The sequence below is a fragment of the Columba livia genome, chromosome 21, assembly GCF_036013475.1.
Source record: "Columba livia isolate bColLiv1 breed racing homer chromosome 21, bColLiv1.pat.W.v2, whole genome shotgun sequence".
Taxonomy (NCBI): domain Eukaryota; kingdom Metazoa; phylum Chordata; class Aves; order Columbiformes; family Columbidae; genus Columba; species Columba livia.
The window spans coordinates 5533424-5550579 of NC_088622.1; the positions used below are offsets into that span (position 1 = coordinate 5533424).

The 17156-nt window shown below is 48.5% G+C and overlaps 1 long non-coding RNA gene across 1 annotated transcript; it reads right to left on the reverse strand.

The window, feature by feature from the left end:
- Positions 1 to 11267: 11267 nt before the first annotated feature.
- On the reverse strand, positions 11268 to 16656 carry LOC110362968 (uncharacterized). Its single transcript, XR_002420742.2, has 3 exons — positions 16285 to 16656; positions 13085 to 13212; positions 11268 to 12937 (listed from the first exon to the last, which is right to left on the reverse strand). It is a non-coding gene; the product is annotated as an uncharacterized LOC110362968 (long non-coding RNA).
- Between the last annotated feature and the right edge of the window lie 500 nt (positions 16657 to 17156).

Genomic DNA, 17156 nt, shown 5'->3' on the forward strand with positions numbered 1-17156 from the left:
CTGTTAAATAATAAAACCCTTTTTTAATAAAACCCAAGCCTTCTTTTCCTCCAAACAAGGAGCTTCTGGGCTCCTTTAGTCTGTTCTAGCAAAGCAAAGAGGCATCACCACAGGTGCTAGAGGATGCATGGTCAGTGTGCCAAAAAAAGGGTGTTTTAGCCCCAAATTTCCAGCTTTTGGAAGGTTTTCTTCACGCCCGGTGAACACACTCACCCCCTGAGCAGAGCTTTTTGCAATACTCAAGCATCTCCCCATCGCTATATATAGATTCTCTTACTTCCACTGAAGGAATTGATTGTAATTTGGGGGCGGAAAAAAAACCAAACCAAAACCCACAACTTTGTCCAAGTTTCATATTTATGTAGTGCCAAATTAATGCAATTTTAATGAGGGTTCTGGCAAGCCAGCTGAGCTGGAGCAAAACTACACACGGTCTCCTTAAAGCTCACCGGGCTCCAATAGACCCACCAAACCCAACTGGAGATGCTCAACAGGCCCCTGGATGGGATCCCACCCTCCTGCCAAGGCCTGGAAATCAAACCAGCCACCCTGCAGGAGGTTTCTAGTAATCCTGAGGTTTTTTTCCTTGTATTGGCAGGAAAGGCTGTGAAGACAAACCCCGTGCTGCGACAGAAGTGAGCGTTTCCAAGCCTGGCACCGATAGAGCTCAGTTTCTGCTTTGAATCCAAGTTCAAGGGTTTGTTTCCTTCCAGCCGACTCGCTGCTCACAAAGACGCCAGCGGGATCCAGGCGGTTTGTGAGCAGCAAGGGGAGCGAACCTTTTATTCATTGATGGTTTTGGCCATCCTGGCATCCAAATAAATGCAAAAGCCAACGTGGGTTTCACCTTCACCACCTGAGCTGTCTTTTAGATATTCACATTGTGGCCATGACCTTCATGCTCTTAATAGCCAACCGGGGGAAAAAAGGAGGTGTATGAGCAAGAAAGCAAAGAAAAAGGATATTAACCCAAGACAAAGCGCTATCTTCCTCTCTGATGATGCTTAAGGAAAGGTGCACAACCTGCTCTGATGCCGGTATTGTAACCAAAGCCGGGCAAAGCGCATCCTCCTCCCGCAGCATCCCACCCAAAGCTTCGTGTCCTCGCTGGGATTTAACGGAGCGTGGCCATCGGAAATGCTTGAGGTGCAGAGCATCCTTAATTACCGCTACGCCCTGTTTACTCCCCGGGGTGGCATCATCACCGCGACGCCTCATGGCAGCGTTAACGCGCTGTGACTCCCGCAACATCTGCTGCGCCACGCCCGCGGATGAACGCTCCCCATCCAGCCCCGACCTGTCACAACGCCTTAGATAGGAATAAAAATCAACAAACGGGACGGTGCTGGGTTGCACGAGGGTGAACGGTGCGAATAATCCACACGTGAGATGTGGAGAACGATGCGACATGGCCAGCGATTGCAACAGGGATCCCGTGAGGTCCGGCAGTGGCGTCGGAGCAGATTGGGGTGAAAAGCGTTTGGGAAATAACTTGGTTGCCAAAGAAGGAAAAGGATAAATAATGATAAGCAAATCAACATATATAATAGAGAGGGGAAGTGCTTGTGCATCCTCACATTTGGGACAAGCAAAGCTTTATCCTCCCACAAGGAAATTGCTCTTCATTTTGCAGAATTCTGAGCATTAGGTGCAGCACAGGGTGGTTTGGAAAACAAAATATAAAGAAAAAGAACTACCAACAAACCAGAAACAGCAGGTGCTGCAGAAAGGAGAGACCCAGCACATAACAGGGCAACACAAGTCCCATACCAAGTAATTATGCTCCAAAAAATACAACACTTCACCCCGAATATTTCCCATCGCCAAAACCATTTAAATCCCCACGACGCAGAATGGGGAAAGCAAAGAGCGATGCAAATCCCACACACTTGAGACGGGAAGAAAACAGCCTCAAAAGGGGCTTCGCCTCACACAGCTCCCACTCAAGAGCCTCCCAATTTCATTTTCATTTATTTTCCCCGTTTGCTCAGTGTACACAACCAGGCAGGATGAATATGAAGTGTTGTTAATGACCTCGGCGCTGGCGGGGATGGGGTTTGCATCACATCCCACAAGCATCCCAGGGGATACTTGGTCCTCCTGAAGCCTCCGACCACATTGGTGGGTTTATCCCCAAATTACAGAGGGTTATTTCTCCTGTTCTTTCCTTCCCAGATGCCAAATAAGAGGTTGAGCCGGGAGAGGGAGATGAGCAAGGTCAGCCAAGGGTTGAATGCGAAATCAACACTCCTGAGCTGAGGTGCACAAAGGTTTCTTTGGAATCTGGGACTTGTGGGCAAAACACAAGATCGTTGCGTTACTCAACTGCAAATTTTTCAGCGCCTGCAACTCATAAAAAATGCGGGTTTTGCTCTCCAAGCACCAGCAAACCACTTTCTGTTGGAAAAATGGAAAGGAGAAAGAGCCGTGTGCCCAAAATCTTGGTGGAGGAAGGAGAAATGCCCCCGAATTGGGACATAAATAACAGGGCTGGTTGCACAACCAAGAGCCAGCAGGTCCCTGCTGCCGCCAAGGGAGACCAAAAGGCCACGGACAAGCCACATTGTGGCTTTTGGGTGCACAAAAACCCCATTGTCACCTGCAGCATCCCCAAGAATTGGGCACGGGGTTGCTCCTGAGCCAACGGGTAAACCCAGACTTGCCGTAAAACCCACGACGGGTGATGGATTAGAGACAAACCGGCTCCTGGGCGCGTTTCTCCTCATTCCCAATTTCAATTTCCTCCCATCATCGGCTTCGCTTCCCAAAGCAGATCATTTGCAACTACAAAGCCGCTCCATTTTTTGACAATTTCAGAACATAAAAACCTCTTGCAATCACTTCGGAACGTCTTCAAAGCGCCGCTGCCGCCAGTCAATCACCTCCCTACCTCCGCAAAAGCTTCATCCGAAACCACCGATGAAACTTAAGCCGCTCTTCTGTCTCCCAAATCAAAAGATCTTTTATGAACACTGAACCACTTATATTTGAGGTTGGGTTATTTTATATAACATGGAATCATTTGGCTGTGTAGCCAAACTTCTTGTGACCACAAAGAGAAAAACCCTATGGCTTAAAACCACCCCCAAACCCTATTTTTATGCTCCTGACCATGTGCTAAAGCATCTCAGTTCTCTGCTTGGAGGAAGAGGAGGGATGAAGGGGAAGGAGAAAGGGGATGGGAAACGTCAGTCCCTGGAGCAGCAGGTGTAAAACAGGCTGCAAGCGGAGCCGGTCGCAATCTATTCAATCTTCTTTTTTTTATATGAAAAATTGTGTTAAGCGAAAATTTGCGCAGAATTGGGAACCCTCCACGCTTGTAATTACTTACTTTAATGTGCTGTTTGACAGCTCTCCTGATTACTGTGATTTTAAGGCTCCCGGCATCTCATCATCGCATGAGCTGCTCGAACTTTGGGGAAGAGAAATGGGAATTTCTCCCCCTTGTGATTGCATGGAAAATTTGGGGAACTCAACCCAAACTTGCCTAAGCTGGAAGATAAACAGGGAGACAATCCACACGCTGTGATGCTCATCGTTATGTCCAAGCCCAGCTAATGGTTTAGCTGGTGCTAAACCACTTATTGCATCAAATGGTGCATCCGAAGGGACCGTTTAGTTCTTTCCCGTCTAACCAGCTCAGGCAAAGCAGCCCCCAGGCACACCAGTAATCCCAGCTGGTGTTTGGCAGGACCAGCAGCTCCTGCCCCGACCCACCACCAAGGGCTCACTTTGGTGTCAGAAAGGGATATTGAAGGTTAAGACAAAACCACTAAATACACATTCCCAGCTCTGAGCATCAAAGGCAAGAGGAGCTTTGCGATATTTTCAACAGGACACCCAAACCCCCTTCCTGAGCCCCCCCAGACCCCTATTTCTCCAGCCAGATGGACAGCAAAACCCCACTAGGGAAACAGCAATGTTGAACAGGGTGGAAGTATCCATGTTTTCCCAAAACCCAATGTATAAAGCCCCAACAGCACCAGCAGCAGCTCCATCTCTCTTCCCCCGCCCTGGGCAGACCTCTCGATACAGACATTTTCCCATTTAAAGTCTCCTTTGCCTTGTCTGCACTTTTCCTCTCGATAATGAAAATGTATTTACATTGGCGGGTTTTAATGTAATGAAATGATGCCTCCTTCCCCCCCCATCTCTTAAAAGCCTCATTCTTGCATTTATTTCCTGCCATTGCCTGGTAACGCTTGAAGTGAGCAATTCAACCCGGGAACCGAGGACATGAGTATAAAACATTAAAACTATAGGTAAGGGGAAAAATACAGACAATAATAGAGCATTGCAAGTTATACGGTGCAAACAAGGGAGGGCTGATGGAAGTGGTCACGGTCAAGGGTGAGATGAGAAAGGCTGTCTATAAATTAACTCCACCTGTGTCTATATATATATGTACACACATATATATACCTGTGCTGATCTAGCAGCCAGCAAAGTACACGGTGTTCTGGTGAAACAAGAGAAAAGAACAGCACAGAAGGTATAAATGGGATGGAAATGGGTCAGGCAGCAATTCTGACATCCCTTCCCATTGCTGTGGGTTGGGGCAAAGACAGCAAATAATAATAATAATAATAATAATATCATCTATATAATGCAGATTTGCAAAAGCATCTCTAGCAGAAGGAGATGGGGAGATGCTTTGGGCACAAGATGCAGAATATCTCTCAGAGCAATACAATTGCACTTATCCCTGGTAACCTGAGACCATTTTCCCTGCACAGCCTAAATTTGGGGTGTGTGACACCCCAGAGGGGCCAAATATCCACCCTCGGAGATGGGATGCTTGAGCATTGGGAAGTGATCCCTATCCATAGGCTTGGAAGAAGGAAAATTGCACCAAAAAGCCAAATTGTGGCATGTGGAGTTGGAGGTCAATGAAGGACACACAGACAGCATCAAAAAATGATGGTTATCCTTTCAGAAAAACAGGGTTTTACCTCAAAATATGGCCCTTGTGTAGCTCAGACACATGTGGGGGCAGGTCCCCAGTTCACCCAGTTCCCCCGCTCTCCAACAGACCAACTTCCAGCTATTTTCAGAATAAACCAGCCTGATTTCACTAAGTCCTAAACGAGCACATCACGCCAGAACGCTTCCATTAGCCAGCTCGCAAATCCCTCAAAACCAGCCCATTAATTACTCTTGCTTCCCCATTTAGAGAAGCGCCGTGACTTACTTCTTTTCGGCTGCAAACCCACACCATTAGGGCGCTTCCCATTTACCTTCGCACCCATTAGCAAAACGAATTAAGCTTTTAGCTGCGGTTCTAAATGGCGAGACCAGTTCCTGGCCGTCTATTCCCCAAGACGTTTTGCATTTAGAAGGAGCCTAAATTGTGGAAAATGCACTGTTTCCCCCACTTTGTAGCCTAATTCAAGCTTTTATTTTAAGAATTAGAAGCTGCGCGGTGTCTTTGCTTCCGTGCCCTGGGATGAGCTTTGGGGAAAATTCAGTTCCACTGAACCTCACCCACCTGTCTCATCAGTTCAAGGTGATGGAAATGGGAGCAAAAAGGGCTGGGTTTAGGGTTCTTTTCCCAAATTTGGGGGGTTTTCGCATGCAAAGCAGCACAACCAACACAGGGGATGTTGCACATGGGATGCGGCCAAAGGGACACGCAGCCCCACGATGCGCTTCCTACCTCCCAGATAAATGCCCTAATTACAGGGCCTGCTAATTAAACTGCTCCTTGGGCCTCAGGAAGGGCGGATCAAGCAGAATCCACAAATGAGGACACCGGTGTCATGGGGGGGACCCCAAAAAGCAGGTCTGGACGTCAAACCTGCCCTCAGGGATGCGTCCCCCATCCCAGGTACCACAGCACGCGCATTTATCCCCATAGCTTGGAAAATTCTGGACCAGGCTTAGATAATTCTAGCATACAATGTAAATTCCCCCTCAGCGGGACACGCAGCCCATGCAAAACCCATCACAGCGAGGAAAACCCAGGAGATAAGCTCAAAACACCACTTTCTGAAGGCCACCTTCTGCAAAAGATGCCACAACGCACAGACCCACCTGTGCTAAAAGACCCCACAAAATCAAATCTCCTTCCTAAAATTAATCCTCTCTAAAAAGAAACATATTCAAACTCCATTATGAACATACCGTGCTTCCTTTGGTGCAGGAGGTGAAGTGCTGTAAGGCAAATCCCAGTTTTAATTTTCCAAAACCAGCATCTCAGCTCCTCCAGGTATGACCCAGCAACCAGGCAAAGCAAACTGGGGAGGATTAGGCTTGGTCAAACTACTTTTCCCCCCTAATTTGGGGGGAAAAACACTAAAAATACCAACAGCAAGGACTCGAGCAGCATCTCCAGCCCAGGAACCATTGCAGGGACCACCTGCACCTAATGAGCTGCACATGATGCCCCACTTGGAACAAATAAGCTCCAGCCTCCCCCCTTATATTTGGCTGCAAGAATTAAAGGGCAACAGCAAAAATTAAGGGGAGGCTGCAAAAATTAAGAAGAAACTGCAAATAACAGCTGCTGTTCATGAGGGACAATCCATAAGCCTTAGGGGAGGGTGTTCAGCTTTTGTTGAGCTCAAAGCCAGCACTAAATCCAACCTAGGCTGAGCTTAGCCTATTTATGCTCTTCCCCTGCTGCAAAACTCCTCTCCTTATTGCATTTTAAAGAGTCGAAGTTAAAAACAGCGTGGCAGGACTTGGTGCATGTTTGAGGTTCCTATCCCAGCCTTAAAAGGGCCAAATCTCAGTATTATAAGAATCTCAGCCTTATAAAAATCTCAGCGTTTCACAAATCTCAGTATTACAAAGGGGAGCAATAAACGGCTTCTTCTCCTTGTGTTTCAACCCTATTGCAAAGCAACGTTTTGCTGAAATAAAGACAAGGTTTTAGGCATCCTCAGCATGCCCAGCGCTTTATTCATAGAGATTTTGTAATGTTTCTTTCCATTTCCCCGGGCTGGCTGCGATTCGTGTCACCGCCTCAATGACAGCGATGCAAATAGGAGAGGGATGCTCGCTTGGCAACAAATAGGTCAGGCTGTAAAACAAGGACGGGCTGTCACCTGGGCTCATCTCTCGGCAGCTGCGAATGGGCCAAAACCCCCCAAAATTGGGGTATTTAGTCGCTGTTAACCACAGCAGCGGCATTGGCGGCTCTGTGGAGGTGCTTAAGTGCTTTGCTGGCTGGGCTTGAGTGGGATTTTTCTGTGTTTATGGCTCTTTTGGGAATGCAAAGGGTTTTTTTCCTTGTTTGTGCCATGTGAACTTTACAGATCGGGTAAATATAGGGACGATTTAAAGCAAGTTGTGAAGCAGGAAAACTCTCAGAGTGGATAAATGCATGGCAGGAGGATGAATTTGGCGATGGGAGAGACTCAGAATAAGGCGAAGGAGCTAAAAACAGGCTCGAGGGGCTGAGATACCCCCAAAAGTGGTTATTTCATGCCATTGTAGCCTCCTGTCCCATCAAGATTTACATTGCTCCACCTCTGGTTATTAAAGAGTTAGAGAAAAGAATATGGCTTTTTCCCATTCCCTGCAGCTTTTCTCTTTTTCTCCTTCCCTGTTAAAATCCCAGTGACAAACTGACTCAGAAAAAGGGGAAAAATAAGCGTGGAAGATGTTTCCGAATAGGAATTATCACCAAGGTTATTTTGGTTTTGCACAGGACGGGCCAACTCAGGAGTGGAAAAACCTCCATGTTTTTAACCCACAGAGAGTTAATGCATCTAAGAAAGGGAAAGGAAAACAGAAATCAAATGACATCCCATCGCTGCGCAGCCACCGCCCGGGAAACGGGGGGAACTGTAAGAAGGTGCATAATGACCCCGAGTTATTTCCGAGCGATTATGGAGGAATAACAGTTATTACGGGCAAGAATGGGGAAGGTCAAATGGTCTGATCCTACTGCACGGCGGCTATTTTCACAGAAAACGGGGGATTTGGAGCCTCTGAAAACATACCTTTGGTGAAGAGCAGTTTTCTGAATCCACGTTGGTGCAGGAATAACCAAGCCTGGGAAACTGCCCAAATTAGGGGCGGTTTAGGGCTTGGGATGCTGGAAATGTGCTACCATGGGCTTGTCCTCTGCTACTGCATTCCCATGTGACCCTGGGCATGTCCCTTAGCCCCCATTCAATACATTCCTCCGGCCGCTTCAGTAAAAACCATCGCTTATTTAAAATAACCCCCCCTTTTCTGCAGATGAACTCAAAGACATCAGTCTTTAACCTTTCCTTGGAGAAATATCTGAAAAACCCACCGTATTGAAGCCCATGGAGCAAGATGCCCAGAGGATGTGGGGATGGGACGGGGATGAGCCTGAAAACCAAGACAAATGTGACATTTGGGAGCACCGACCCCCTCCCTGTGGGTGACACATCACTCGGCTCTCCCATGAGGGCCACTCATTTTTATGGTGGAGCACACTCGTCTCCCTATTACAGGAATAATCTAATTAACTTGGAGAAATGTAATTAATTTTAATTGTTCGTGATAATTCATTGTTTAATGTGATATTAATAATTATTAAAAAAAATCCTAATGCCCAGTAACTGTCCTATAATGTGCTAATTAAACTCTCATATAGGAAGCACTTAATTTCAAGTGCTGGGAAATTGTTTCTGGTCTCTGGAGCCTGAGTCAGTGACCCAAGAGGATGGAAGGAGGTGAGAAGGGGGGGTAAAGCTGCACCCCAAACCCCAAATCCAGCTGCAGTTGCTGGGTTGGCTGACAATGCACCTGAATATTCCTTTTTCTCGGGATTTTTGGCCTCCTGAAACGATCCCCATGGGGTTCATCCCTCTTTCCAGCAACCTGGTGCAACCCAAGAGCCCCTGCAAGGGTGGAAAACGCTCCTTTCCGTGTCCTCCGCCGCTCTCATAACCATCTTAAGTACTTAAATATACAATTTCCATTAAGGAATTACATGCTGCTGGCAGCCTTTTAAACCAAGGAAAGGAGCCCCCGTGGAACTGTTTGCTTTCTTGGAGTGGTATCATTTTCGGCGAAGGATTTGTCCTCTAATTGCACCATCTGTGCGGTGGGAAGATGCGATTGCATCCCTTGTTTTGCTAATTTTTTCCCTCTCTATTTTTTCCCTGCCTTGGAGATAAAAAAAACCCTCAGCAATTGCAGGTCCCAATGTCCCCCCAGGCCGGGGTGTGGATGCTCAGAGCCACCAGACTCCCATTTTGGGGTAGTTTAGTGTGAAATACACAATGGGTACCAAAGCAGTACCCAAAAGGGTGTGGGACCCCGTTACACTGTCACCCCTTCCTCGTGCACTGGGTCATGGTCCCCCCTTGTCACAGCAGGACAGGCCCACAAACCCATAGGGATGCAGCCCAAAAAGCAAGACCACGATGCTCCCAAGCTGCGGGGCCAAAATGAGGGGAAAAGTGGCAAATTTGGGGCGAGGAGGTGATGCCTGATGCTAGCTGGATGCACGTTTGCTTGCAAAACACCAAGCGATTTGAAGACGGAGGAGTTGGGGGGCTTTGCTGCACTCGGAAAAGCTGATGCTCCCAAAAAACATCGATTAAATCCTCGCTGGAGGCAACAAAAGCATCTCCATCCTCCCACAGCGGCAAAACTGCATTTCCCCGGACGGTGCTGTCAAGACCTCAAAACCCCTTTTTTTTTACCTGTGAAGGGCTTGATTTCTGGACATTTCTTGCAAAAAGAGCCTCGGGAGGGGGGGACACACACGCACGTCTCTTGCTTTACCGACACCGCTTCAGTCGCAGCGCAAAACCTTTGCTAAAAATACCTTCGGCTGCTTTGATGAGGCAGGAGACAGCGGCTCCCCGCGCCTTCGGCAGCCGTCATTACCAGCTCGCATCTGCCTGGCTGACAGCAAGCGGCTCCTTTTCCTTGCGGAGGTGCTAAAAAAAAAAAAAAGAAACAAAAATAAAATATATAATGAGATAAATAAAGCCACGTCATTTGTTTTACTTGCCAGCCCCGGAGCAATGGGAGATCTGCTGCAAAGCACCTGTTTGCTGCTTTCCCACCGCCCTTGCAGGTGGGTTTTGCACAGCTTGGGGAGGAAAAAAAAGAGCATGCAGGAGAGGAGAGAGCTGAGATGGAGCTGAGCAAGGGGAAAATAAACCTCTTAAACCAAGCGCGGTGCTGGAAAAGCAGGACCTTGGTGTCTCGGCAAGCTGGGAGGTGCTGGTAGACACCACCTAAGCCCCCGAATCTGTGTGCGCAGGGAGGAAAAATGAGATTTGATGGATAGTGTAGCTCCGTCCCACATTGCAAACTGTTTATTTAATCATTGCAAGGACAATTTTGGCAGCGCAGATCCTCGAGGAGATGGCAGCAGGCTGAGGACTGGCCACCCGCAGAACCCGGTTGTCCCTCTACATCCCCCCCATCCCTCTGGCACATCACCGGCAAGCGGCAATTAGCACCAGAAGAAGAAGTCTTGCTGTAATTAGTGTCATTTACTTAAAACGCTCGACCTTGAGGAGGTTTTGCATCGATCTCGGCTCAGGCGTTGAAGGATTTGATAGCAGCAACATCTCCCACGTGCATGTAAACCTCCTGTCTCACCACCAACCCTACAAAACCATCTTGAGCTACAAGCGTTGGGTCTCCAAATTAATTAGAGGGGTTCGTTTTGCTTGGGGAATGGGAGGAAAATGGGAACAGGCGGCTGCTGGCCGAGCACCAGCTTTGCAAAGCGGACTCGGAGCCTTAATTACTCCTTTCCCTTAACCTCGTTGCACCTTGAGGTATTTTAACGTCCCCGTTGCAGGCGGTGGGGCCGGATCGATCGTCCCTCCGTTGGCATCCGGACGGGCTGATTAATGTAAAACTAACCAGTCGTTCCCACCCCTGGGGAATGAATCACTTAAATGCAGGAATTACTCAATAAACCGTTCAAACCCACAATAAACCAGGCATTAAAAATTAATGGCTTGACATCTCCGCCATGTAAACATAGCTAATAAGACCAGGGTAGGGAGCGGAGATGGGGGGACGGTCCCACATCACCTCTTTTTCCCCATTTTTGCCCTAAAAACGGCATCAAAAAGGCCAGGAAAGGGCCAATCTCTCCCAATTGCATTCACAGACTCAAGCGAGCCAAGGACCGGCAGCTCAACGCCGACAAACCGGCTTCATCCCCCCCCAGGAGAAAGGCAAAAGGGGGTTTATTTTAAATCCCTTTCCTCCCATAATACATCTGACACTAATCAGGGTTCCAGCCCCATGGGAATAAATGATTAATGATGTTAAATATAGCAGGAGATTGCGAGGGTAAAATTAGGCGCCATGCATAAAACATCACAGCTCCTTGTTAGATAGTCAAATTAGACTAATGGTTTGATGTTCACGCGGGCTCTGGCCCTGTAATTATGAATGGACCGGCTAACATCCTCGCAGCTGTGCGCGGCTTGGATGCCGGTGCTGAGAAATAGTCGGGGCTCCAGCATTAATGAGAACACGGTGACAGTAATTAGAGCACAAGGACATGTGAGGGTGGAGCTGGACATCCCAAAGGTCAAGGGTGTGGTGGGGACGACATCGTCCCACCAAATGGCTGTTTGGCATCCTTGAGGGATGTGCTCCTGGACCATGATGGGATGGTTGGGATCACATCGTTATGGGTTTGTCATGAGGTCAACAACATCATGGGTTGGCTTTGCTCTGTGGTGTGACCATCAATCCAACATCTCCAAGGTTTGGGGTGAGGTTTTGATGCAGCTCATGGCTCTGTATCCCAATGAGGTGCTTGGGATCAACATCATTATGGGTTTGCCATGGGGTTCAACATCATTATGGGTTTGCCATGGGATCAGTGTCATTGTGAGTTTGTCATGGGATCTACAGCATTATTGGTTTGCCATAGGGTGCAACATTGTTATGAGTTTGCCACGGGGTTCAACATCCTTATGGGCTTGCCATGGAATCAGCATCATTACAGATTTGTCACAGGATCAACATCGTTATGGGTTCACCACAGGATCAGCATCTTTATGAATTTGCCATGGGATCAGTGTCATTATGGGTTTGTCATGGGATCTACAGCATTATGGGTTTGCCATGGGATCTGCATCATTATGGGTCTGCCATGGGGTTCAAACATCGTTATGGGTTTGCCCACCAGCACAGCCATCACTCCACCATCCCGTTAGCACGGCAAGAGCTTTTTGCTCAGTGCAGTTTGCAAAAATAACCCCAAAACTCCCCCAGCTGCCCACCTCGCAGTATCACACCATCATCATCCACCCTCCCGGTCACTAATTAGCTCCAAGCAAAGCCCAAAGCCGAGGAGAGACGGAGGTGGAATGCGAAGCCAGCGACATATAGAACCAGTTCCTCCAAACCAGCGTGGAGAACACAAATCTGGCTGTAATTAAGCTCATTATCTAGGAAAAAGAGTGAGATACGGAGCAGTTGCGTGGCTTGAAAGCCTTGTCAGAAACGGGAGGACGAGGGGGATAAGCCTTTGTGAGAGTTTAAGCTCGGACAGCCACCGGCCTTAAAGCTGGTTTCAAGGGAGATCAGAGCGACAGGGAAATAAAGACGGGAAGAAACCAGCCCGGAGGAAGCAAATTTAATAATGTCTTATTCCACGGCCTTTTTGCTTAAGGCACAAGACAAAAATAGCCCAAAAAGGCCAAAACAGCCAGAATACACTGCCCAATGCCTCTGAAAACCATTATAAACCAGTTAAAACAGCTGTGGGGCAGCAGATGGGTCCACCTGCTGTAGGCTTTGATGTGCATTAAAATCCCCAGAAAACACTCTTTTTTGGGGGGAAAAAGGAGAAAATTCCCCCTCCCAGCACCAGCAGACGGGGGAGAAAAAACATCCCCAAAAGTTGCAGATGGTGATTTTGTGCCATTTCCGAGATTGTCCATTGTTTGGAGAAGAGGAGATTATAGCCTGTCAGGCAACCTGAAAGCGAGCCAGGCGGGATGTTTGCAGCCTTAAACCCCTGAAAACGAGATTAAAATTAAAAAGCAGTTACCAAAAAACATTAAAAATGGTACTTTTTTCCCTCCCCAGCTGCAGAGAAGTAGGAGACACAGCCCCAAACCCACTGCTGCCTCCCCCAGCCCTGTGCTGGGCAATTAACACCAACCTTGATGGATTTTTACTTCCTGTTGCATTAGCATCTTCATTTGCTCCTCCGGCTTTAATTGCAGAGGGCTGGATGGAGGCAAAACCGTGATGCTGAGCCCTGGGTTCAAGTTTCCATTAACCTCCGGCCTGAACATGGATTAATAGGAAGCAGAAGGAAATATCAGGGGGACAACCCAGCCACGCTTTGACCCCAAATGCGAGCAGAGCATCGCTCTTAGCAAAGGACCTGGCTGCTCTTAAATAAGGTTTTTTTCCATTTTTGAGCAAAATTTGACCTTCCCATGGCTTCAAATCACTGCTGAGGTGGTAAAATACCTGCCCTGCTGCATCCCAGCTCAGCCTGGGGACATCACCACCCCCGGTTCTCCATCCTCTCCCGGGGATTGATTTTTGTCACGTCCCCACATGCTTTTAAATCCTCTTTCCCCAAATAAAATTCCCACCGTGCGGCACGACCCGGCGTCGCCGGCAGCATCTCGCTTTGGGCTTCGGATCAAACCAGCTTTGTCAAGGCGGATGGGAAAGGACGCGTCCACTTGACAGATTGGGGTTTGTCAGAAAGCAGGGGGGGGTTGGGGGGGTGTTTTTTGGCTAACAACCTGAAAAATGTCATTTTTTGACAAGGACTTCAAAAAAAAAAGCTGTGACACAAAGAGCCGTTTAAGCTTCGCTTCTGCGAGAGGCTCCTGCGAGAGCACTTTTTCCCCTCGCCGCTCGCAATCCTATTAGGACGGTTTTACATCCCTGAGCCAGGGATGAGGCCGCAGAGACCCCCAAATCCACACCCGAGGGGGGTTATAACCCCCTTTTTTCCTTTGCAAGGCATCACGGTCCCTACCGGGAGCATCCCCGCAAACCCCCAAAGCTCTGCAGCCCTTAGCACCACGATGCAAAAGCAAAAGCCACCGGTGATCCTGGGGGACATGTACGTCCCACCCGACAAGGAACGGCAACCGATTGACTCTTATTAATTGTCCAATAATCTCTGGGAGATCGTGGCTTTGATAAGCGCTCCTCTGCGCAGCTGGGGTCAAACGCATTAGTAAAATTTAATTAGGCTAATAAATTATTGAGTTATTTTTTCGCTCCTCGCTGGGGTACTGGGAGCTCACCAAGCCTTGTTAGGCAGGGACGATGTGGGTCCTCGGCTTGCGTGGATTTGTGCACTCAAATACAGAATTTTGGGGGTTACAAGCTCAGCAAATAGGGAGTTACCACCAGCCCAGTTCTCCAGCCTTACTGGGTCCAGTTGCAACCAGTGCAATGACGCACATGGGGTTAAAACGCAGGAGCTGGTCCTGTGTAGGATGCAACCAGCCCTGCCGCACATCAAACTTCTTTCCTTTCTTTTCCTTTTTCTTTCTTCCTTTCCTTCCATCCTCACCCCCCGCAATAGCCGAGCTCACCCAGACCCACGCTGAAGGCAAAGGGTTGGCTTTGCCCTCCCCGTTTCCCAACAGGTCTGGAACAAATCTCCCCAAAAGCTGCAGCGACTTCTCCGCTCACCCAACTTCTCTTGGCACCCTTGGCTGGCAGAGCCCCCGGCACCAGGAATAGCAACGCGTGCGGAGGTCCAGCTCTTGCAAACAATGACGCCTGATTAAGGCAGCTGCTTCATATCCTACCCTGGGAAGGGGAAACTTTTCCCAGCAGCTCCATCTCCTTTTGAACCAAGACATGAAGCATCTCAGGTCCAGCTTTCCCGTTGCCACGAGCCCACCAGAGTGGTGGATGGTGATGGAAAGGTGTTTTCATGGCGAATGCATCCTTCAAAAGAGCAGCACAGCCCTTAGGCTCAGTTCAGCATCCCTGTATTGCTGCTGAAACCAAGCCCAGGATGAGACCACACAAACTGCAAACTCTTTGTCTATCGCGGATCCTCCAGCCCCCTCTTTGCACAGAAGGTACCGAAGCAACTTGTTCATAGAGACATCATGAATCAGCCTTTAATATAGCGTACGTTGCATTATTTTTAGCCGGGGAACGCTATTGTATCGCGCTTGTGCGCAGGAATCAGACCATGAAATTGCCTGGATGCAGACTCGTCGTGTTTGTCAGCGCGAGCGGGCAAACAAGCAGCTGAGCAGTGCCAGGGTGAAATGTTAAAAGCCTTTAAGTGCCATTTAATGGCACCTGATATTAGCAAGCTGGGCATTCCAAAAAGCCGCCTGGTTATTAAACGACATCCTCGGCGGCCAACCCCAGTCAAGTCAGGAGTGAGGGTTGCCCTAAAATTAACCTGCCAACCCAAATTTGGAGCCTGGCAGGGCGCCTATAGCGACTTTGCATTATATAGTGTTATAAGAAAGGCGAATTACAGCCAGCTACAAGTGCTCAGCCCTGAGCTCAGCAAACTAGGGTGTTGTAAGCAAGCATGGGTGGAGGAAAACCTATTTTTTAGGATAATTTAAACCCCTAGGGCTGGATCAGCCCCCATTGGGGTTGCAATTGCTCCAACACAATTAATAGTTGCTAGATCCCAATGACACTACAAGAGGCATCCCCCAGCCAGGGACAATGCTAAAACAGGGTGAAATATCCCCAATGAGCATCTGAGATGGGCACAGAGGCTTCAGCATCTTTATTTTTTGGCTGAAGAGGGAAGAAGTTGGGGTCCTTTCCCTCCACACCCTCCCCAGTTGCAGAAAAAGAGTCAGAAACTGCAAATCCTGCTCGGAGGGCGTGGAGCCAGGAGGAAAAACAAACCCATCCAAGATATCTGAAGAGGGCAATCACGGCTCTTCTCGCAGCCCAAATTGTTAGTTTAGCAAATTACTTTTGAACAGCCCGTGTTTTGACATCTCTCAAGTGTTTTGCTTCCCTTCCGCCCAACTCAAGGTGACTGTGCCCAACCTCAAACGCTTGGCCAAAAGCAAAACAAGAGCATCTGAGCTTGGTCTTCCTTTGCTTTGAGAAGCAAGTCCGCCCAAATTATGGGAATGGGGATAATCCCATGACACCCCCCATGTCCATCCCTCCCTTGGGGCCACTTATAGGGCTGCAAAATCTATATTACCTGCAGCAGGAGAAGCAGAGGAGCAAACCATAGGCATGCGAGACAATAACTTATTTCTGCCTCCACTCTCCACCCATTACTGCACTTAAATTCAAACCAGCAGAAGCCACAAGAGCTGGGGAAGGGTTATTATGGATGGTCAGGTGTCTCTAAAAAAGAAATTAATGGTGGTAAAACCAGACCTGTCAGCTGAGGTTGCGCTGAAGATGCTTCTTCGATGCTTTATTTGTGGCAGGAGCCAACGGGGATCAGAGGTTGTGTCTGTCCTGCTGCTCCAGCATCAGTCACTTCATTAAGGTTCAAGTACAAGTGTTGCACTGCAAAGGCAATTAGCGGATTGTATTTATTTTGCCCGCAGCAGAGGATGCTCTGCTACAGAGCACCTAGCTGAAAAAAGGGGAGATAAACCCCCAGAATTCAGCGTCTGGAGCACATATTTCTCCATTTGTGATGCATTTGCAGTGGATCTGTACGGCAGCTTTGCTAAGCCTGAACCCAAACTCAGTTCCAAGCTTCACAAGAGCTTATTTCCTCTGCTCTGCTGCTATATTTGATGTCTCTCACTTGCCAGCTCCCCAGGGGCAGAGCCTAGAGCAAAGCTTGCGAATGAACACGAATTTCTGGAGGTTTTGGGTTTTTATATCATCACTCCCAGGATGGAGCCGGCTGCTCTCTGTGCCGGAGCCGCGTAGCTGGGCTTTGATACAGAAAGCTGCAGCCTGGCGGGTCGCTATGTCCCCTGCCTGCTTTATAAACCAGAGACAAAGATACCACGGGGGAGATTTCGCATTTCAGATTCACCAGCGGTGGCTCCCGGTGATGCCCGCGGCTGCTTTGGCGGGTACCGGCGGCGGGAGGACGTGCTCACCTGCGCTTGGCTTCGCTTTAACCCAAACGGCGGGTGACAAAAGGCAGCCAAAAGCAGCAAAAAGTGTCAAGCAAAAGTGTCACCCCCCACAAAGGGGCTTCGTACAATCACAGAATCATTTTGGTTGGAAGACACGCTTAAGATCGAGTCCAACCATAACCTAAACCTAGCACTAAACAATCTCCC